The sequence below is a fragment of the Eriocheir sinensis genome, chromosome 3 (genome assembly GCF_024679095.1).
Source record: "Eriocheir sinensis breed Jianghai 21 chromosome 3, ASM2467909v1, whole genome shotgun sequence".
Taxonomy (NCBI): Eukaryota; Metazoa; Arthropoda; class Malacostraca; order Decapoda; family Varunidae; genus Eriocheir; species Eriocheir sinensis.
The window spans coordinates 21,864,422-21,887,342 of record NC_066511.1 but is presented as its reverse complement, the minus strand read 5'-3'; the positions used below and the strand labels follow the sequence as shown (position 1 = coordinate 21,887,342).

Genomic DNA, 22,921 nt, shown 5'->3' with positions numbered 1-22,921 from the left:
AAAATCATATATGAACACTTCAATATGTTGACTATCTTGTATTAAAGCCATTTTAATATATATATATATATATATATATATATATATATATATATATATATATATATATATATATATATATATATATATATATATATATATATATATATATATATATATATATATAAGTTACTATTTTTATATAATCATTTCACTTTAATAATCAACCTATACTAAGCCTTATTATACATGTTATTTTTTTAGTATTCAACCATATTTCTTCCCATTTATGAATAAAATTTAATATATATATATATATATATATATATATATATATATATATATATATATATATATATATATATATATATATATATATATATATATATATATATATATATATATATATATATATATATATATATATATATATATATATATATATATATATATATATATATATATATATATATATATATATATTTTTTTTTTTGGTATCCAAAGAAAGCAAATTAAATGTATTATTCATAAATGGAATGAAATATGGTTGAATACTAAAAAAAAATAGGAATAACATGTTTAATTAGGCTTACTATAGGTTGATTAATATAGTGAAATGATTATATAAAAATAGTAACTTTTTATATAGATATCTTAAAATGGTTTTAATACAAGATAGTCAACATATTGAAGTGTTCATATATGATTTTTTATGCAGATATATTAATTTTTGTGGCGTCAGGAAGGTTTTTCGTCGCGGCGCATGAAATGAGTCAGATTCGGCGAATTTTCGTCGCGAATTCTGGTCAAGCTCGAGCAAAAACTACTGAAGCTAGGAAGGCGTGCTTGGTGGCAAATGAAAGCTCTATTAATACAGATTAATAATCAGAAAAAAGTGGAAAGCACTAAATAAATAAAAAAAAGTTATAAGCAAAAATTAGGACGTGTCCAAATCGCGGCAAAAGGGCCGAAAAACAGGCTATATTGTGACGGCTCGACGACAAACTTGGAATCAAGCTATCAAAAAATCCTTCGAGCTGGTCAAACTACATTGCCAAGAGGGGCAACATGCCAAATTACAGCCTTCTAGAGGCAATAGCAATGCCACGCTGGACAAAAACGTCAAAGTTTCTGGAGTTCGTCAAAATCGCTCTCAAAAGGGTTTACTTTGTGAGCTCTAGCGACGAAACTACTAGGAGTAGGGAAATATTATGCATCATATTGGAAAGCACATTGGTAGGGCTAAATTATTTGTTAAAAAAGTGTTTTGAAATTCTCAATAAATGAGTGGGTTTCAAGGTTGGGAACTTAAAAATAGTTTTTTTCAGTCTTTTTTGCGAATTTATTCGATTTTTTACCCTTTCAAGTCGGTTTTTGAGCCTGGTCGCTTAATACAAAATATAGCCCTTTCATTTTGCCGTCGATTGATACCAAAAACATTTCTGTAGGCCCAGAAATAAGGGAGTTATGGCGATTCGCACCAAAGCGGTTGATTTTCCAAAATTCGCGGCTTAATGACAAGGGCACCGCAAAATCAAGAGTCCGCCGTCCATTACTTGAGAAGTCACTGCCTTTAATCATCTTTATGATTATCGTTAGAAATTCCTTCAGTCACAGGTCAACTACCATGTCGATCCCTTGCATTCCACTGCGTGTCGTGAGAGGCGACCATGAGTGGATGCAGGAGCTAGGACACACAAAATTGAGGTTAAAGACTTGCCTGTCCCTCCCCCTTATCATTTTTTATATTCATCTATTCTGTTCTAGAACACAAACTCGGAAGAATGCTGATTTGACCTGTTTGGGTAGAGTTTACTTATTATTATTTTTCTTAATATTATATATTATTATTATTATTTTTATTATTATTATTATTATTATTATTATTATTATTATTATTATTATTATTGTTGTTGTTGTTGTTGTTGTTGTTGTTTGAATCATCATCATCTGGTTGACCATGATACGAGCCCTGGCCCTTGGAGGAGGCCACATCGTGATCTCATATCGCAAGGGAGTGATGAGTTTTGCACGGGCTGAAGATGGTGGCGGAGGCGGGAGGCTGCTGCTGCTGCTGCTGCTGCTCCCGCCGCTGCTGTGTGTCTCCGCCGCCTGCCTTAGTCCACCATCAGCCAGCACGGGGGGTGTACGGCACTGTCCGCCTCTGGCGTTGGTCGCTCTGGAATTCGAACTAGACTGCGTTACCAGGAAGAACACGAACTTTCAGACTGCGTGTTACCGAGGTTATTCATACTTTCCCGAGTGCTACGTGAGGGAAGGGAAGGGAACAGTGAGTGCCTGCCCGAATTTAAGGTTTCGAATCCTGGTGAACGAGACTTTGACACCTGTTGACGTGGGAGGAAGACCGGGCCAAGCGTGGTGGTCATCGTGTTCTTATCATTAGTATTGCGTGGAGGGGCCGTGCAAATACCTTATCGCCATGACAGTGCCGCGGAAGCCAGTGCGAGGCGGGACACAAGTGACTATGTAGTGTGTCACGTGTCAGTGTGATGGTACCGACCTCAGCTTCGAACCGTTGAGTGAGTGAGTGACCGCATGGCGTGGGGGAGGTGAAGGACTCGGTATCTTCTCCTGAGTAGCTTTTTTGCTTTACTTACTTACTCACCATGGGGATCAAAATGTGTGATTGTTAAGCTGAGAAGAGGCTCAAGAAAGAGAGAGGAGGCGGACCAACTAAGAAGAGATACTAAGCGATATAGGTCAGAAGAATAAGAATAATAAGAAAAAAAAAGAGGAATTAGTGTATTTCCTGTGAACAGCGATCCAAACCCAACTACAACAACTACGATTACGTTCTACAACATCAACAATACAAGTGCTGTTTCTGCTTGCTACTGCTGCGATTACTACAACGACTACTACTACTGCTACTGATTCGACTGTCAAGGTAAGAACTGTTGGACGTTATTTTTTTTATTTTTACTGTTGTAGCTTGTAGACAGTGATCATAACAGATTTTTTCAACATCTACTACTACTACTACTACTACAACTACTACTACTACTACTACTACTACTACTACTACTACTACTACTACTACTACTACTTTTACATATGTGAGGCAAGAACTGTTGAATGGTATAAGTTGGGGATGTTTCAGCCACACTCAAAGCATCTCAGGTTAATAAATTTCGCATTATAAATAAGACTGCCATCCCAACATTCTATGCCACCTTGGTTACTCTTCTGTATTAATACGAGCACTGATACGAGTCATACTGGCAACAAAAAAGAACTTATTAGACAACAAATTATCTAAATATCTTTCTCATATTATTCCTTGCTGTGCCCTCGTGTGTGTGCGTGTGTGTGTGTGTTTACATTTAACCCTAGATAGAGGTCAAACGTAATCTAGCCTAAACAAACACTAGCTACACAGGGCTACCAAAGCTGCCATTATTCCAGATTGTCACCCGTCTCACAACAGGGCCTCCCCGTCTCACATCCACGAACACCTTGGTGCTCTATGAAGGGTTTAGATGCATACAACACATTCCCGTATTGCTTTGCCGTCGCAAATCACTCGCTCTCGAGATATAATTTTTTTTTTTCGTAGAAGTGTTCTTTTCAACCAATCTTCTTTTCCTTGTTGAAATATCTGGCAACCTGTCCCAGCCACTGAGACTGCCAGTGAGCCCCTGGGAGCGATTACGTGCGTGTAGTGTAACCCACCAGTGTCCACCGATTCTTTACAGTCATTGGACGTGCAAGGTTGTGTCAAAGCTCATTAGTCTAGCAGTGTCCGAGAAGTCGGACTGGGTGAGTGTGGTAGGCTTCCTCCAATTTTAAAACAATTTTTGCATCATAATATTAAGCTATTCATTTCTGCACTACATTCAGACATCATAAGAAAACTTGTAAGTATTAGCCTCGCCCACGGTGGTTAAAAAAGCAAACAGGATGATGGGTTTGATTAAGATAAATTTTTCATTCAAGAATAAAGATGTTATACTACCTTCGTATAATAGTTTCGTCAGACCTCATTTGGAGTATGCCGTGCAGTTTTGGTCTCCCCACCATGCGAAAGACATTGCTAAATTAGAAGGTGTTCAGCGTAGAGCAACCAAGATGATTCCTTCATTACGAAACAAACCCTACGAGGAAAGGCTGTCACATCTAAACCTGTTTTCTCTTGAAAAACGCCGCCTCAGAGGAAAACTGATCGAGTGCTTTAAAATACTTGACGGTTTTACCAACGTGGATCCGACCAAGCTGTTTGTGATGGATGATTCGACGCGAACGAGAAATAATGGCGCTAAACTCAAATGTAGACAAGTTCATTCAGATTGCACAAAATTCTTCTTCACTAATGCTGTCGTTCGAGATTGGAACAGATTACCACCATCAGTGGTACAGTGTAACTCGATTGCATCGTTTAAGAATAATATTGGCTGCTATATCCTCCATCTCAATGTTCACTAGGTCAGTTTCAACGTCATGGTGGCCGCATAACAACTGCCTCTTAGGTTTAGGACAGACCACCTAGTTTGGACCGTAGGGCCTGTGTGGTCTGGTTATCTATGTAATTCAATGTAATATTCTCTCTCTCTCTCTCTCTCTCTCTCTCTCTCTCTCTCTCTCTCTCTCTCTCTCTCTCTCTCTCTCTCTCACACACACACACACACACACACACACACACACACACGAGTTATCTTCTATTATCTATTCCAATCTTGTAAGTCTCTTTTTTTCATCTCTGGTGATCAAACCATCTCCGCCACTCCACAATCATTTCTCTCCCTAAAAACATGTAACCAGCCCCTCTCAGTAATTGATGCCTGACCTGTATGTTGCATTTTCTCCATTTATTGGTTAATATACATCTAACAATGACATGCATGATTGTGTAACACGGTTAGTTGACGTCGAGTGAAATATAGACTATTATTTGCGTATGGGAAAGTTTTTCTCCTTCTTGCCCCAATACTTCCTTCTGTTTACTCGTAGTGAGCTTTGATCATATATGAGACGCTCTACATAGAAAGCTGTACATGCTTCTATATTTTAAAGTAAGACCATGGTCAATATCTAATGAACATTATACAGAGGAAGTGTGAGGGATCAAGGAGGGTGTGGAACATTTCTTCTCAGCTTCTACGGAATAAAGACAAGGAAATGCTGGTGTTTTTTCTGTTAAAACCTGTACATTAATCCTTAGTGCATATACTGCAGCAGTTGAATAACTTTTTTTTTTTTTTTTTTTTTTTTTTACGTTGTTGCCTATTGCGCCGGTAGGCATCTTCCCGGTGGGGCCTGATGGTCGGCCCAAGGCTTCTTCCAGGTGGGGCCTGATGGTCGGCCCAGCCCGTTCTGGCGCAGGCGAGTGTTTATAGTGGCGCCATCTTGCATTGGCTCATGCTGCCCCCCGGAACTCGTACTTGATTCGCTTGGACGGCTTCCTCTAGAGTCCGGGTTGATGGGTGGTCTTCAGGACAGCATGTGGGTAGTTTTAAGCCACTCGGCGGTGACCGAAAAATCCGAGTGGTAGCGTGAGGATTCGAACCCGCGTCGTCCATCACGCGGCGAATGTTGGTCCAGTACGCTATCACTTCGGCCACCGCCTACCCATAAACATGTTATGTGGAAGAAATAAGGCAGACAAGCTCATTTACGTCGACGATCTGGGAGCGAGAAATGCAATGTTTTGGGTGGAATTGCTGGCTCCGCCCACCGGCTAAGCTCCGCCCCCCCTACCCTCCTTGCTTCACCTCACAGTGAAGAGCGACCCGTTGAGGGCCACTCCATGTAATATTCCTCCAAGCGTTGCACCCAGGAACTCCACTGGATCCTCTTGAGAAAGTTTCGCTTAAGTCTGGGTTGATGGGTGATTATCAGGACACCCTGTGGATTATCTTCGCCCACGGCTAAATATTGTAAGCTTGTAGCCGTGGGCGGGACTTGAACCTGGGTCCCCAGATCATCGAGTCTGCACGATGACCACTTAGCCACCGACTACGTGTTAGCGAGCTTGGATTTGTAACATTCAGTGTGTGTGTGTGTGTGTGTGTGTGTAGATACATACAAATCAGAAAACACGTTCATGGGGAAAGCTCTAGAGAACTCAATTATAATATATATTTTTTGTGCTGTATGCTTTTATGATTAGCAGCGAGTGTGATGTGCAGCTCATTTGGACGCGTATCCACGAGCCTCATTTAAATCAACAGCTCTGTTGTTATTAGCTAATGGAGATTGTGCGCATTGTGTTTATGTTTGATGCATATTAGGAAGCAACATTCATTATTGTGATCTCTTTAACATATTTTTTCACACATTATATTTCGAGTTCCTAAATTATATTATTCGCGTAATGCTTTTACTTTATCTCCTCCGCCCCCCCTTCCCCACGTGACCTTCACATCTAGATATAGGTACGGTTCTGTATAAAGGGTTGAGGGATGCATATGCTGTTCCAAACTACACGGACCCACGACGTGTGATCTGTCCCACCAGTTACTTGAGAAGGCGACTCTGCGGCGAAGCCTTGTCTGGAATAAACATGGTTGTGTAATGTTGGCACAGCTATATTTGGTGATAAAATATTTTGCTAAATCTTTCTTTTGCACTACTAGCGCTGCATTAAAACATATTTCATGGGCGTGGATCTTTGGTGTCACCGTTACTAAAGGATCACACTTCATCAACAAGAATCGCGACTTGCTAATACAGTAATTTCATCGGTCATAAGAAATTAGAGATAGCATCACCCGCACTAGTAACAGTACCCATCTCTTTACATCCGCCTTAAAGAAAACAACACTAAATAAATGATGTGATTATCCTTTAATTTAGCATCGCGGCGACCCACCATTCATTAATAACAACAGTAATTTTCCCATTCTCTAACCTCTCCCATCTTAAAGAAAACTGTAAAAAAAAAAAAAGACGTGATGAACCTTGTGTTAGCGGTGCGGCGACTCGATCTTCATGATACATCAATAGTGAGGAAACTGTCTTTTTTATGCTGTACAGGAAAGAGTTCAAGTACAAAACGAAATCATGTATGGAAGAGCCTGCAACATGCTCCTTAAAAAGAGGAAGAACCCTATAGACATCATATTTAGTTCGAGATGTGTCTGTATGCCTTGCTCCTGAAAGACTGTGCATGTTCTTGTCTTGGGAGTTTTGACGCTTTTGGTGGCAAGCCGCTGGAACCTTAACACACACACACACACACACACACACACACACACACACACACACACACACACTCACACACACACACAGTAATGGACAGAGATAAAAAAAGATGGAGAGATAGAATTTGCAGAAGCGTTTGACAGAATAAGATAAAGATACGGTTTTGGGGTGTCTTCTTTAACTCACTGGGTAAGAGGCTGATTTTAGCTCTGTCTGCAACTCATCGTCCCCACCAGGATAACGTGAGCCTCATGGAAGAGCCCAGCCACTGACGACTGAGCGTTGTAACTAGAGGTCAAGGTCACAGTCACCGGCAATACAGCCCCATTTTTTTGTTTATTTATTTCTTCCCTTCCACACCGCGTGAAGCAGGACATCATTCCCACGCGTTAGCTTATATAAGAACGTAAGGAATCTGCAAGAGACCAGTTGGTCTATACAAGGCAGCTCCTGCAAGTCTAACCCCACCTTGCCTCACTATCCATGAATTTATCCAACCTCTTTTTGAATTCTAAAGTCCCCATACTTGCTTGTTGTGTAAATCTTATTCTCCTATGGCAGGCAAGTCACCCCATCCTTGTTGAAACTGACCCCAAACCAGAGGATACAAGTCTATGGAAGGCAACAATGGTTAAGCCACGCTGGCAGGACACCAAGCATAATTTCTGTGTCCCTTCTCTTGAAAGGCGCCTTCCCTGACGCCTGGCCTGCCCCCGAGAAGCCAGTGAAGACCGCCGCGGCAGACCAAGGTGCGAGGCTTAATTAACGGGTAAAACTTTTCAGCGTTACGGAGTGGTGCTCTTCACCAAAGTTTTTATATAATAATTTTCAATAATTGATGACAACTGTTGCGCGGTGTCCTTCGGCGTGTTTCTCTCCACTTTTAATTGGGGCAGCATGTTGCGGGCTTTTTTTATTTCACATGATTTAAATAATGGATGTTTTATCTCAGCTTATATATATATATATATATATATATATATATATATATATATATATATATATATATATATATATATATATATATATATATATATATATATATACACTTGAACTCTCTGCAACCTATCACACGACCACGCCTTGATCCATCACTTTACCCTCTGTCCCATGGGCTATTATTACTTGAATGTATTTGGGAGGCACTTTATGGAATGCTTTACTAAAATCGAGATACATAACATCATACTTGTAATTTTCGTCCCTATCTGCCGCTTCGTAACCTCTGTAAAATGACAAAAGAGTAGTAAGACAAGATCCAACCTTAATTAACGAACGCACGTACTGAGAGCCATTAAGCAGATTATGTTTATCTCTGTGGTCACGGATATTTCTGGTTATAATAGATTGGAGTAATTTTCCTGATAATTTTCTCGAATAATTATAATTTTCTCCCTCCCGGATACCTGTGGGAGTGTGTGTGTAATTCACCACGGCCTGATCACGAGTTGGGCTCGCTTTCTCCAGCAGGTACCCTCACGACGTGAGCAAGTGCTCATTATTGTCGATCTCTGGGTACTGCCAGGACCTCACACACCACACACCCCATCCCCCTTTACTTTTTCAAGGGGAGACAGTAGCCACTCCTAGTCAGCGGAAAGAATCCGGCCTGAGCGGGGCTCGAAGTGCCGCCTCTTTGACCGTGAAGCCTTGCAGCGCGGCGCTCTAACCGATTGAGCTACCGGAGTGTGTGTGTGTGTGTGTGTGTGTGTGTGTGTGTTGCCTCAGCGCTCACTTATGTTGCTCTTGACGGCAGGAATGACGGCGGGTAATAGATCGCGTTATGTCAAATTAATCATATGTAGGTTATGCCCATTTGTCTCCGCTGCGCTCAGTTATGTTGCTTTCTCCACCGGGCGTGACAGCAGCTAAGAATAGATCGGTGTTTTTGCAAGTTTACCATGTTCAGGCGTCTTTTGCCTCAACGCTTAGTTCTGTTACTCTTGTCTTCGAGCACGCCGCCGAAGAATAGAAGTGTTGTCGAATTCAGTGAACCAAAGAGCTGAAGGTGGCCAGTCAGACATTTCATTATCGTTCAATATGTTCTTTAACCGAGGAAATATCTGTGAATCACATAACTCATGGCGCACTGTGTATCATGATATGAAAAATGAAGCCTTATCACCTTACTGGAATTATTGCCACTGACTTTTACTACTGTATGGGCACTGATACGCCTCTTCGCTTTCTTTTTACTGAGGCTACTTGGATGAGAGTTGGATGAGTTCCTCCTAGTTTTACTTCAAATGCCATAGTGACCACAGGGGTTGAGGATGTCATGTCTCCTCTCAGGTGATAATTAATTGCGTTCAGTAGGTTTAGGTCCCAGTTTGTTTTAGATTTTGCAACAGGTAAACTCCGGAGCAGCCTTAATTCCTTCGTGTATATTTCCTCCTTCCTATGACTTTCAACTCCGTCAAGAGGGAAGTATCAAGACACCTCTCAAGTTGATGATCTTTATTGGTATTTTCTGTTTTTCTTTTATTTGTTGTGTTTGTAGTGTTATATAAGACTTGTTAGCGAAGAGACTGGAGGAACGGGAGGTAATTTATAGGAGTAAGTGAAGGCGGCATTTTTTTTTTATAGCAAAGGAGACAGCACAAGGATACAAAAAAAAGGAAACTATTTTTTTAACAGCAAAGGAGACAGCACAAGGGCACAAAAAAAGGAAACTATTTTTTTTACAGCAAAGGAGACAGCACAAGGGCACAAAAAAAGGAAACTATTTTTTTTACAGCAAAGGAGACAGCACAAGGGCACAAAAAAAGGAAACTATTTTTTTACAGCAAAGGAGACAGCACAAGGGCACAAATAAAGGAAACTATTTTTTTTACAGCAAAGGAGACCACAAGGGCACAAAAAAAGGAAACTATTTTTTTTACAGCAAAGGAGACCACAAGGGCACAAAAAAAGGAAACTATTTTTTTTACAGCAAAGGAGACAGCACAAGGGCACAAAAAAAGGAAACTATTTTTTTTACAGCAAAGGAGACAGCACAAGGGCACAAAAAAAGGAAACTATTTTTTTTACAGCAAAGGAGACAGCACAAGGGCACAAAAAAAGGAAACTATTTTTTTTACAGCAAAGGAGACAGCACAAGGGCACAAAAAAAGGAAACTATTTTTTTTACAGCAAAGGAGACAGCACAAGGGCACAAAAAAAGGAAACTATTTTTTTTATAGCAAAGGAGACAGCACAAGGGCACAAAAAAAGGAAACTATTTTTTTTATAGCAAAGGAGACAGCACAAGGATACAAAAAAAAGGAAACTATTTTTTTTATAGCAAAGGAGACAGCACAAGGGCACAAAAAAAGGAAACTATTTTTTTTATAGCAAAGGAGACAGCACAAGGATACAAAAAAAAGGAAACTATTTTTTTTACAGCAAAGGAGACAGCACAAGGATACAAAAAAAAGGAAACTATTTTTTTTATAGCAAAGGAGACAGCACAAGGGCACAAAAAAAGGAAACTATTTTTTTTACAGCAAAGGAGACCACAAGGGCACAAAAAAAGGAAACTATTTTTTTTACAGCAAAGGAGACAGCACAAGGATACAAAAAAAAGGAAACTATTTTTTTTACAGCAAAGGAGACAGCACAAGGATACAAAAGAAAGGAAACTATTTTTTTACAGCAAAGGAGACAGCACAAGGGCACAAAAAAAGGAAACTATTTTTTTTTTATAGCAAAGGAGACATAGCAGGGAAAAGCTAAAGAAGATTCTATTTATATTTCTTTTGGCTTGTTATTTTGTTAGTTGTTTTTGCTCTTGGTCTGCTTCCTCTACCGTAAAAAATAAGCCAGTACTCGACATCGGGTTTATTACAGTCAATATAACCAGACTCCAGGGCATGGTGTACAGTGTATCCCCGCAAAATCCCCACTTGCCAGCAATAGGAGGAGACCACTTAACTGCGTAATTTATATACATGTACCGTGATCGCTGGTCGTTAAAAAATACGTAAACAATATCGCAGAGTCGGGAACGTTTGGTATGTGGATTTTTTTTTATATATATTTTTTGTTATGTTTTATCTGTGCAGTCGGCGTGAACAGCAGTTACGGGGAGGCGAATCTCAGCGGGGAGGAGAATCACAGCTGGGGAGTATACGAGAGTGTGCACACAGTCTGTCTCCGCGCATGCACTGTATACACAATCACCCCCTCACCCTTCCCCTTTCCTCCCCTTCTTCCCTCCTATCCACCCCCACCGCCGCTCCTGGCCCTGTATGTTGACCTATCTCCTCAGAGTGTATATGCTCTTTTTTTATTTTCATTTTATTATATGCATTTTTTATACCGTCCTGTCTCCCTCTCTCTCTCTCTCTCTCTCTCTCTCTCTCTCTCTCTCTCTCTCTCTCTCTCTCTCTCTCTCTCTCTCTCTCTCTCTCTCTCTCTCTCTCTCTCTCTCTCTCTCTCTCTCTCTCTCTCTCTCTCTCTCTCTCTCTCTCTCTCTCTCTCTGTGTGTGTGTGTGTGTGTGTGTGTGTGTGTGTGTGTGTGTGTGTGTGTGTGTGTGTCGAAAAAGTGATAGATTTACATTTACTTCTTCTTCTTCTTCCTCGTGTTCTTCTTTTTCTTCTTCTTCTTCTTCTGCTTTTTCTTTTTTACAACAACAGCAAAGACCATCACTACTACTACTACTACTACTTCCACTGCCGACAGTATCGACAATTAACTTTGATGCTTTTACAACTTCTCCGTCTGTTCACCCGTGTCTTCTTACGCCAAAATACGAGCCGTGAGGGAGTCGTGAAACACACACACACACACACACACACACACACACACACACACACCATGATTTGCTTTTTCCTCTCCTCTCTCCCCTCCTCTCCTCTCCTCTCCTCGCCTCTCTTCTCCTGTTCTCTTTTCTCCTCTCTTCTTTCCTCTCTCTTTCCTCTCTTCTCTCCTCTCCTCTCCTCTCCTCGCCTCGCCTCGCCTCTCTTCTCTTTTCTTCTGTTCTCTTATCTCCTCTCTTCTTTCCTCTCCTCTTCTCTCCTCTTCTCTGCTCTCCTCTCCTCTCCTCTCCTCTCCTCTCCTCTTATCTCCTCTCCTCTTCTCTCCTCTCCATTTTGCTTTCGTGTCTTCCCTATTTTTTTTCCATTTCATGCTTCTTCGCGCATTTCCATTCCCCTCCTGTTATTTTTCAGCCTCTCCTAATTTGATTTTTGTCTTCTCCCCTCTTCCCTGCTTTATATTTTGTCAGCTTTGTTTTTTTCACCTCGTCTGTTTCATGTTTAGTTCCGTTCCTTTCTCGTTGTTCAGCTTTTATTTCTTCTCTCCTTTCCTCTTTTCCTCTCCTCTCTTCCTCTATTTATCTAGCTGCTCCCTCTTTAATTCGCTCTTCTTTCTCTTCTTATTATCTACCTTTCCTCTTCTCCTCACTCATCTATTTTTCTCTTTTCTCCTTTCTCATCGTACTTGTGTTTCTTTTCTTCTCTTGCGATCTTGTTATTTAGCTCACCATATTTCTTCATTGTTTTCATGCTCTCTGGTTCTTCTCTACACTTCTCTCCTTTCCTCTCCTTCCATCCTCATTCCTCTTCTTTAGTCGTCTCTTTCTCTTCGCTTTCCCTTCGAATGTACGTACTTCGCTATTCCCCTCAGCCTCCTGCTTTTATCTTATCTGGTTTATGCAGTTCTTTCTTCTCCTCCTCCTCCTCCTCCTCCTCTCCATTTCTCGAGTTCTCCTATTCCAGCTTTCCCTCCCTCCCTCTCCTGCCCTCGCCTCAGCATTTCTCTCTCACTCTCTGCCTCCTCCCTCCTGCTCTTTTCTCAGCATCCCTCTCCCTCTCTCTCTCTCTCAAGCCTCCATTCGTTCATCCAGTTGTATGCTTTCCGGAGCCAATACTTTCCTCCCTCCTCAAATCTCGCGTACACACACACACACACACACACACACACACACACACACACACACACACACACACACACACACACACACCGAAAGTGATTTGTTCCAACTTTTTCAATTGGTTCACGAGCAGAGTATAGTGGATGAGTGGAACAGGCTTGGCAGTCATGAGGTGAGTGCCAATACGATAGACACATTAAAAAAAGGATTAGATAAATTCATTGATAGTGATGTTAGGTGGGGTTAGGTTCACAGGAGCTGCATTGCAAAGGTCAACTGGTTTTTTGCGGGATCCTTATGTTCTTATGTTCTTATCTCTCCTCTGCTCTCCTTTCATCTCCTCTCCTCTCCTCTCTATATTTCTCTGTATTTTCTCTCTCTCTCTCTCTCTCTCTCTCTCTCTCTCTCTCTCTCTCTCTCTCTCTCTCTCTCTCTCTCTCTCTCTCTCTCTCTCTCTCTCTCTCTCTCTCCCTTCTTTCCTGTTTTCTTTTCTGTGTTTTGTCTTGGTTTTATTCTTTATATTCTTGTCTGTTCACTTATTTCTGTTCCTTTCCTGTTGTTCAGCTTTTATTTCTTCTCTCCTCTTCTCCCCTCCGTTCTTCTCCATTTACCTATCCTCCCATTTTCGCTCTCCTTTTCTTATTATCTAGATTTCCTCTTCTCTCTCTTCTCTCATTCCCTTTTCTCCCTTCTCTTCGACTTCGTGTTTTCTCTCTTCTTCTTTTCCTTTTGATACTATTATTTTGCTTCCCTTATTTCTCCTCTTCATTATTTTTTTTTACTCTCTGGTTCTTCTCTGTATTTCTCTCCTTTCCTGTCCTTTCATCCTCATTCCTCTTCTTTAGTCTTCTCCTTTTCTTCGCTTTCCCTTTGAATCTACTTCGCTATTCCCCTCAGCCTTCTGCTTTTATCTCATCTGGTTTATGCAGTTCTTTCTTCTCCTCCTCCTCCTCCTCCTCCTCCTCCTCCTCTCCATATCCCGAGCTCTCCTGTTCCAGCTTTCCCTCCCTCCCTCCCTCTCTCTCTCTCTCTCTCTCTCTCTCTCTCTCTCTCTCTCTCTCTCTCTCTCTCTCTCTCTCTCTCTCTCTCTCTCTCTCTCTCTTTTCATCTCTCCTGTCTTTCTCCAGCATCCCTCTCCCTCTTTCCCTCCCTCAAGCCTGCATTCGTTCATCCAGTTGTATGCTTTCCGGAACCAATACTTTCCTCCATGGCCAAATCTCCCGCACACACACACACACACACACACACACACACACACACACACACACACAGGTCGTCGTCAGCTTGGTCGTTTCCCACACATCCTTCCTCTCTGGCCTCAGTAGTAATTATGCCAGCGATTGTAATTTCGTTGTTGTGACCTTGTGTTTTCTCGCTTTTGCTTTTGTGGCGCTCGCATAATGAAGACGAAAAGGTGCTCACTTTATTTTTTTTTATTTTTTTTTTACTGAGGAGGATCAATTTCTGAGCAACTACGTAATTATTTTGTGCTAGATGTGAACGATAATCATGCTTGGTCTTGTTTTTTCAGAAAGATAGATAGAAAGATAGATAGATGGATGGATAGATTGATAGATAGATTGATACATACCACTACTACTACTACTACTACTGTTTCTACTACAACTACTCCTACCACTGCTACAATCAAATCTGCTATTATGTCTCCTACGACAGTTGCGTTTTATCCGTAGTCCTGCGTAAACTGCTGAGCGGACAGCTGTGGTTTCTTTTGTGATTCTCCCATATGATTGTCCTTTACAGCTGCTTGATGTGGATGTAGGACTTGATTATTCTCCCACATCCCATATCCTTATTTTTTTATTTTATTTGTAACGGAACAGCTATTTTCTTTTCGTTGATTTTTTTTCTCTCGTAACATTCGAGTGGTGGCTTGTCGCTAAATGGTTTTCATCACTATAGATAGAATCGTTTGGAGTCCAGTCCAGTGACACGGTTAAGCAGTTTTATTTATTAAAGGGGTCTCTTCAGCTTCATTCAATTATGAGAGGCAAGGAGAGGGCTTTGAGTGCCAATGTCTGTTGAAATACGTTTTCCCATGTATGTTTGCAAATTATCTATGGTTAGAAAATGAAATGAAAGGTTTCTGTTTGCAATACATTATGAGGAAGCAAAATTCAGAAATTGTATGACTCTTGACTTCTCCTTGAGGAGACACTCCCGTGTATTGACCTCTCCGGGGCTGGTGCTGCTGCTGGTAATGGTAATTGTTGACAGGGAAATATAAATAAAGAGTGGAAAAATGTTTTGTTTCTCGAGTGAACTAAGTATTCTAGGAAAGCAGTCGTGGAGAAGCTGCAATATAACTGTTGCTAGAGGGATGTCACTGTTATGCAGAGTTACAGTATATATATATATATATATATATATATATATATATATATATATATATATATATATATATATATATATATATATATATATATATATACTGTGTGTGTGTGTGTGTGTGTGTGTGTGTGTGTGTGTAGCAGTACGTTCGAGCACTATGAACTATAAACCGAGGCAGGGAACGGCGACTATAAAGGACGACAGGTACAGGGAACACAGAAGCGGCGGGGAGTGGCGCTGCATGGGGGAGGAGCGAGCTTGATGGCCGGGTACGTCGAACACTCGCTTGTAGAGCTGAGTGTCGCGGCTGAAAAAGAGCGGCTTCGGGGAAGGTGCTTGTATTGACCCTTCCTGCGCTCTCAACAAACTTCTTAACGGATGATACTTTTGGCCGAGGCGTAACGATACCAAAACTCTTTAGGGCCAATGCCTTAAACATTTCGTTGCCCTAGCTCATTATATATTTGACAAGGCTTTCGTAGGTGTTTTAGGGCCGCTTTCACAGTCATTTTGTTCGTTTTGATCGTTACCAATGGCGGCGATTGCTGCTATAGTATTTCCACGTAAAACTGGCCGTTGGAGTAGTGGCGACTGCGGGGTTAGCCTAGCCCCGCACCTCACCACACACTCTCAACACCTCTCGCTTCCTCTGCAGCCGCCACTACCCCAGAGGCCAGTTTCACGTGAAAAACTATAGCGTCGATCGCCGCCATTGGTAACGATCAAAACAAAGTGACTGTGAAAGTGGCCCTTGGGCATTTCCATGGGTAGTTCAGTGACCCTGGTGGTAGTTTGATCCTTCTGTACCATGAATGTGACAAAACACACATGAAAACCCGATTAATCTCCTTTTCGGCCATTGGAAGTAGTTCATTTGAGAGGTGGAAGCATAAAAAATACCGATCTTAGGGCCCCTTTCACAGTTCGCCTTGATGGATTGGTAAGCTCCCAAACCAATATACCAAAGACTTCGAAAATTCCTTGTGTAGTGTTTGGTGATCATATTTAAATTCAGAAACTGGAGGAAACTATACAGGAAAGGAAATCTCTTGTGTATCTGGTGGTGAGCAGAAAACTTTACCATTATGGATTGCATGGGATTGTATAGTTTGGTTCGGGCTGTTACAAAAGACACGGTGTTGGACTGTGGAATTAGCTCCTAGGGTGATACTGCAGGGCGAAGAAAGAAAAATAAGACACGACATTGAAAAGGAAATTGAAAGCAGAAAGAAATGGGAGGAAGGTAAATGAGTAAAATTAAAAGTCGGAAGAGAAAAAAATAATGAATGTGGAAGAAGTAATGGGAGATGATGGATATAATGAGGATGGTGAGGAGGGGGAGCGTGATGTAGGTGAAAGGACTGAGATAAGATTGATGGTTGATTATACAGTAGCGATGATTATGCTGATGAGGGGATAACATGGAACTGATGATGATGATGGTGATGATGATGATGATGATGATGATAACAATATTTTACGCACTTTTACGCAGTTTTTTTTTATGTACCGTACTTCTTTACGCACTTTTTACACTTTAAGCACTTTTTACACACTTAACGCACTTCTTATGCACTTTTTAACGCACTTTTTACGTATTTATTTACTCACACACACACACTTCTTCTTCTTCTTCTTCTTCTTTTCCTTCTTCTTCTTCTTCCTTTTCTTCTTCTTCTTCTTCTTCTTCTTCTTCTTCTTCTTCTTCTGTTTCTTCTTCTTCTTCATACACACATACATAAATACATACATACATACATATACATACAGCCAGCCAGCCAGCCAGACAGACAGACATGGATACCGCCGCCAGCAATTTAAACAGTGAATCCAAATCCGTAGCAAAAGTTTTCATAATTCTACTGTAGCAAGAATTCGTATTTCCACTTCGTTAGACGTTGAATGGAAACACGCTGTAAAAGACCGTAGCTTTATTTCGTTCGTAGAGAGAAGCCTGATTAGCCGGACGTTCCATGCATGTTGACATTGGTAATATATATTTTTATCCCCATTCTCCTGTCTGTGTGTCTGTCTGCGTGTCTGTTATGCGTATTGGTTAGTGTTAAAACGATGATTTCATAAGAGGAAAATTTCATACGTCTCGTTTTCATTGTTTTCCTAATGACGAAGTGAATTGTACGTTAGTGTTTTCTCTGACGTGACTGCGACGCATCTGTTATTAGTCTGTTTGTCTGTCTGTCTGTGTGTCTGTCTGTCTCTCTCTCTCTCTTTCTTTCTCTCTCTCTCTCGGCTCGTCCTTGGCCCAGTCTCTTCATTATTTACATCAACGACGTGGATGTTTGGAGATAACGTAGACAAGCCAGGTCCTTCAAGTTGGAAACGAGGAATAAGAAGAGTTCGAGAACGAAATGCGCGCGTTAAACAAAAAAGTTCAATGCGTCAAAAGACTTGGGGTCAAAATCGCGTCAAACCTCAAAATTCTCACAGCATGCATCGATGCAGCAAATAAAGCGAACAGAATGTTGGGCTTCATTCTTTCTCTCTCTCTCTCTCTCTCTCTCTCTCTCTCTCTCTCTCTCTCTCTCTCTCTCTCTCTCTCTCTCTCTCTCTCTCTCTCTCTTCAGTCACTTGCAATAGCGCCATTCAACGCTCTCAACTTTCTCATTTCAAGTCTGAATTAAATTGTTGTGAGAAGTGCCCTGTGTTTCTCTTGTCTTTTCTCGCGCGCACACACACACACACACACACACACACACACACACACACACGCTCACACACACACACACGCTCACACACAATCTCTTTCACGTTCTATTTGTCTAGCTCTGTATTCGTCTTTGTTTACTTGTCGTTTTAGTATTTTTATCTCTTTACCTATCTGTATTTTAATCTATCTATCTATTCATATATTTATAGCCATTTATCTATATACATTTATCTATCAGAAAATATTTTCCGACAGACAGGCGCACACACACACACACACACACACACACACACACACACACACACACACACACACGAAAACAAAATCTATAGTGTGACCGACTTGACAGAAAGACAGAAACAGACAGACAGAGAGACGCAGAAAAGAGATACAGACAGACAGAGAGAGACAGACTGAGATAGACAGAAAGACAGACAGACATACATACATACAGACAGACAGACAGAAAGACGCAGAAAAAGAGATACAGACAGACAGAGATAGACAGAAAGACAGACATACAGACAGACAGATAGACAGAAAAAGGTACCGTCGCCTGCACTTTCCCTTTCGTAAAATCAGAGAATCTCCGTCTTTGTCCACAAGTTTGCCGCTTCCTCTAGCTGATCCAAATCTCGGTGCGTCAAAGGGACACACACACACACACACGCACGCAGGCACACGACCACGCAGCACGAAAACTGTCTGGAATTCTTTTTTCCTTCTTTCGAGCCAACGAAGAGATTAAAAAAAAAGAGACGTGAAAAAATAAAGACGGAAAAAAAGAGGAGAAAGCGAATTTGCTATTAAGTCTACGTGCAGGAAATGCCGTGGTAGTAAGTTTAAGTGAGGCTGACGTCCACTGATTGAATATAAATAAAACGGCGAGGGAAAGAAAAAGAGAGACAGGAAGGGGAAGGGGAAGACAAAGAACTCGTAAGGGAAGTCGATGGTCTGGCGTGTGGGAAACGTGCTTTGTAACGCGAGCATCAAATAAGAAATTGAAAGAAAAAAAAATATTGAGAGAATGGAAAAGAAAAAAACACAGAGGAAAAGGAAAAAGGAACAGTAAATAAAAATGAAAGAAACCGTATCAGAAGTCGATGGTTGTGTGTGTGGAAAACGTGCTTTGTAACACCAGGATCAAATAAGAAGTAGAAAAGGAATATTGAAAGGGAATGATGAAAGTGAAGACGAGACGGGAAAAGGAAACAGTAAATAAATATAAAGTAATTCACTATTAAAGTTGATGGTCAGCGTGCAGGGAACTTGCTTTGTAACACTTGGCATCAAATAAGAGATAAAAAGAATAATATTGTGAGGAAATGAAGAAAACGAAGACGGGACGGGGGAATTAAAAGAAGCAGTAAATGAAAATAAAGTAATTCGTTATATAATTTAATGGTCAGCGTGCAGGGAACTTGCTTTGTAACACTTGCATCAAATAAGAGATAAAAAGAATAATATTGTGAGGAAATGAACAAAACGAAGACGAGACGGGGGAATTAAAAGAAGCAGTAAATAAAAATAAAGTAATTCGTTATATAATTTAATGGTCAGCGTGCAGGGAACTTGCTTTGTAACACTTGGCATTAAATAAGAAATGAAAAGAAAGAGATTGGGAGAGAATGAAAAATAAGGCGAAGACCGGGGTAAGAGGAAACACGAAATAAAAAAAAAGAGAATTCGTAATAGAAGTTGATGATTGAGAGTGTAGAAAACGGGCTTTGTAACGTTAGCATCATATAAGAAATAGAAAGAAAAATATTGAGAGGGAATGAAAAAACGAAGACAAGTTGGAAAAAATAAACAGTAAATAAAAAAAAAGGAAATGTTAATAGAAGTCGATGATTGGGAGTGTAGAAAACGGGCTTTGTAACGTTAGCATCATATAAGAAATAGAAAGAAAAATATTGAGAGGGAATGAAAAAACGAAGACGAGTTGGAAAAAATAAACAGTAAATAAAAAAAAAGGAAATGTTAATAGAAGTCGATGATTGAGAGTGTAGAAAACGGGGTTTGTAACGTTAGCATCATATAAGAAATAGAAAGAAAAATATTGAGAGGGAATGAAAAAACGAAGACGAGTTGGAAAAAATAAACAGTAAATAAAAAAAAAGAAAATGTTAATAGAAGTCGATGATTGGGAGTGTAGAAAACGGGCTTTGTAACGCGAGCATCTAATTAGAAATAGAACAAAAAAAAAACATTGAGAGGAAACAGTTGATAAAAAACGAATTCCGAATAGAAGTAGAGATGGATGAGCGTGTAAAACCACCCACCTTCCCTGGTTTAATCCGAAATAGCATCAAAAGAAATATATAAAAAAGATTGAGAGAGAATGAGGAAAACGAGGACTAAAGGGAAGAAAAGGAAACAGTTAATAAAAACGCGAAATCCGAATAGAAGTAGAGATTGCTGAGTATGTAAAACCACCCACCTGCCCTGCTGTAACTCGATGTAACACCAAAAGAAACAGAAAAAAGATCGAGAGAGAATGAAGAAAACGAAGACTCAAGGGAAGAAAAGGAAACAGTTAATAAAAACGCGAAATCCGAATAGAAGTAGAGATGGCTGAGTATGTAAAACCATCCACCTGCCCTGCTGTAACTCGATGTAACACCAAAAGAAACAGAAAAAAGATTGAGAGAGAATGAAGAAAACGAGGACTCAAGGGAAGAAAAGGAAATAGTTAATAAAAAAGCGAAATCCAAATAGAAGTAGAGATGGCTGAGAATGAAAAAACACCTGCTTGCCCTGGTGTAACACGATATACCACCAAACGAAATATAAAAAAGACTGAGAGAATGAAGAAAACGAAGACTAAAGGGAAGAAAAGGAAACAGTTAATAAAAAGCGAAATCCGAATAGAAGCAGAGATGGCTGAGTATGAAAAAACACCTACTTGCCCTGCTGTAACCCGATATACCACCAAAAGAAATATAAAAAAAGATTGAGAGAGTGAAGAAAACGAAGACCGTGGGGGAGAAAAGGAAAGAGTTAATAATAAAACCCGAATTCGTAATAGATGCCGATGGTTGAGCGTGTAGAAAGAGTTAGAAGAGAAAGAGGTTGAGAGAAAAAACAAAACAAAACACGAAAGACAAGGAGGAAAGGAGGAAACACTAAATGAACAAGAATCCGTAATTGAAGTCGATGGTCGAGCGTGTTGAAAACGTGCTTTGTAACACTATCACCCAATAAGAAGAAAGAAGAAGAGAATGAAAAAAAAAAGCAAACGAAGACGAGAGGGAAAAAGGAAACACTAAATAAAAAAAAAAAAAAAGAATCCGGAATAGAAGTCGATGGTCGAGCGTGCAGGAAACTTGCTTGGTAACACTGTCACCCCCCCCCCCAAAAAAAAAAAAAAAAAAAAAAATGAAAAAAACACAAAAAACGAAGACAAGAGGGGAAAAAGGAAACAGTTAATAAAAAGAAAAAAGAATCCGTTACAGAGGTCGATGGTCAGCGCGCAGACAACGTGAACATTAATAAAGAGTCAAAGGCGCTGCTCCATTGTCCCACCGTGTCCGCAGCGCCGTGCACGACAATATACAACACGTGATATTGGGTGCGCAGGGCCAATCTTTCCTTCTTTCTTTTTCTCTCCGCTCTCTCTCTCTCTCTCTCTTGCTCACTTGCACTATTTCTCCCACTTCTTCTCGGCACCGTTTTTCCTCCGCTTCCTACCTCACTTCTGGCCCTCAAGGATGTCTCTTCATTTTTTCCCCGTGCGTGTTTTCGGTGCAGGTTTCTGGAAATAGCTTGTCCAGGGTGGATGTCAGCGGCTTGAAGAGAAAAATGTGAGAGAGAGAGAGAGAGAGAGAGAGAGAGAGAGAGAGAGAGAGAGAGAGAGAGAGAGAGAGAGAGAGAGAGAGAGAGAGAGGAAAATAAAAGAAAAAGAGGAAAACGAAGAAAAAATGAAAAAGAAAGAAAAGAAGAAGAAGAAGAAGAAGAAGAAGGAGAAGAAGAAGGAGGAGGAGGAAGAATGATGCTGATGATGAGAGAGAGAGAGAGAGAGAGAGAGAGAGAGAGAGAGAGAGAGAGAGAGAGAGAGAGAGAGAGAGAGAGAGAGAGAGAGAGAGAGAGAGAGAGAGAGAGAGAGAGAGAGAGAGAGAGAGAGAGGGGCAGACGTGGAAGCAGACTAAAATAACTGAGAGCTAGTGGACAGACAATAAAAAAAAGCTGCTTGGTGGTTCAATTTAGGTTATATTTAAGTGCTACGTTAAGTGCATTCAAGAAAATGAAGGCAGTTGAAGTTTAAGCCTTTCAAAATCCTCAGCACTTACATGAAATGATTTTACCTATGAAGCCTCTAAAGACTTTTAAAACTGTCTTAGACATTTTGAAAGATTTTGAGTGGCTCAAATCTTTGCTTTCCAAACTTACATTTCACGGACTCTTATTCTTTCTGCACTTTCATCTCGTTTCCTTTCTTGCTAATCTAATGGCGCTGCGGTGTACGGCCACAATTTTCCTAACCAGTACCGACTTTTGTTCCACAGGGCCGTTTTCTGTCCCCACCTTTTTTTATTTGGTAACCAACGATGATCATTTTCAAGCTAACTGCTATATACACCGCGGCGTTGATGGATCTATACTACATTTCCCATGTCATTTATCAAACGATCACTCCCACGGGTGCTAGATAATGAAAAAAAAAAAAAAAATGCTACAGAACACGTAACTTCTTAATTTTTTATTATTATTGTGAAGGCGGTGGCCGAATAGTCACCGTGCGGGCGTGGTGAGCCCGTGGACCTAGGTTCGAGTCCCATCAAAACACGCTGATTTTTCAAGCCATCGCCGAGTGGCGAAAGATTACCCACATGGTGCCCATATCTTCAATCAACCCTAACTTGAGCGACTTCGTCCATGAAGAGATTCGGGGGGCAGTATGGACCAA

The 22,921-nt window shown here is 40.6% G+C and overlaps 1 protein-coding gene across 7 annotated transcripts in view; it reads left to right on the top strand.

Moving 5' to 3' along the window:
* The first annotated feature begins 2,089 nt into the window (after positions 1 to 2,089).
* LOC127006447 (uncharacterized) overlaps positions 2,090 to 22,921 on the top strand; it is a 398,934-nt gene continuing 378,102 nt past the window's right edge. For all 7 annotated transcript variants that reach the window (XM_050876409.1, XM_050876407.1, XM_050876427.1 and 4 more), the window contains exon 1: positions 2,090 to 2,887. The gene's annotated coding sequence lies outside the window, so the exon portion shown is untranslated. The remainder of the gene's footprint in view (positions 2,888 to 22,921) is intronic.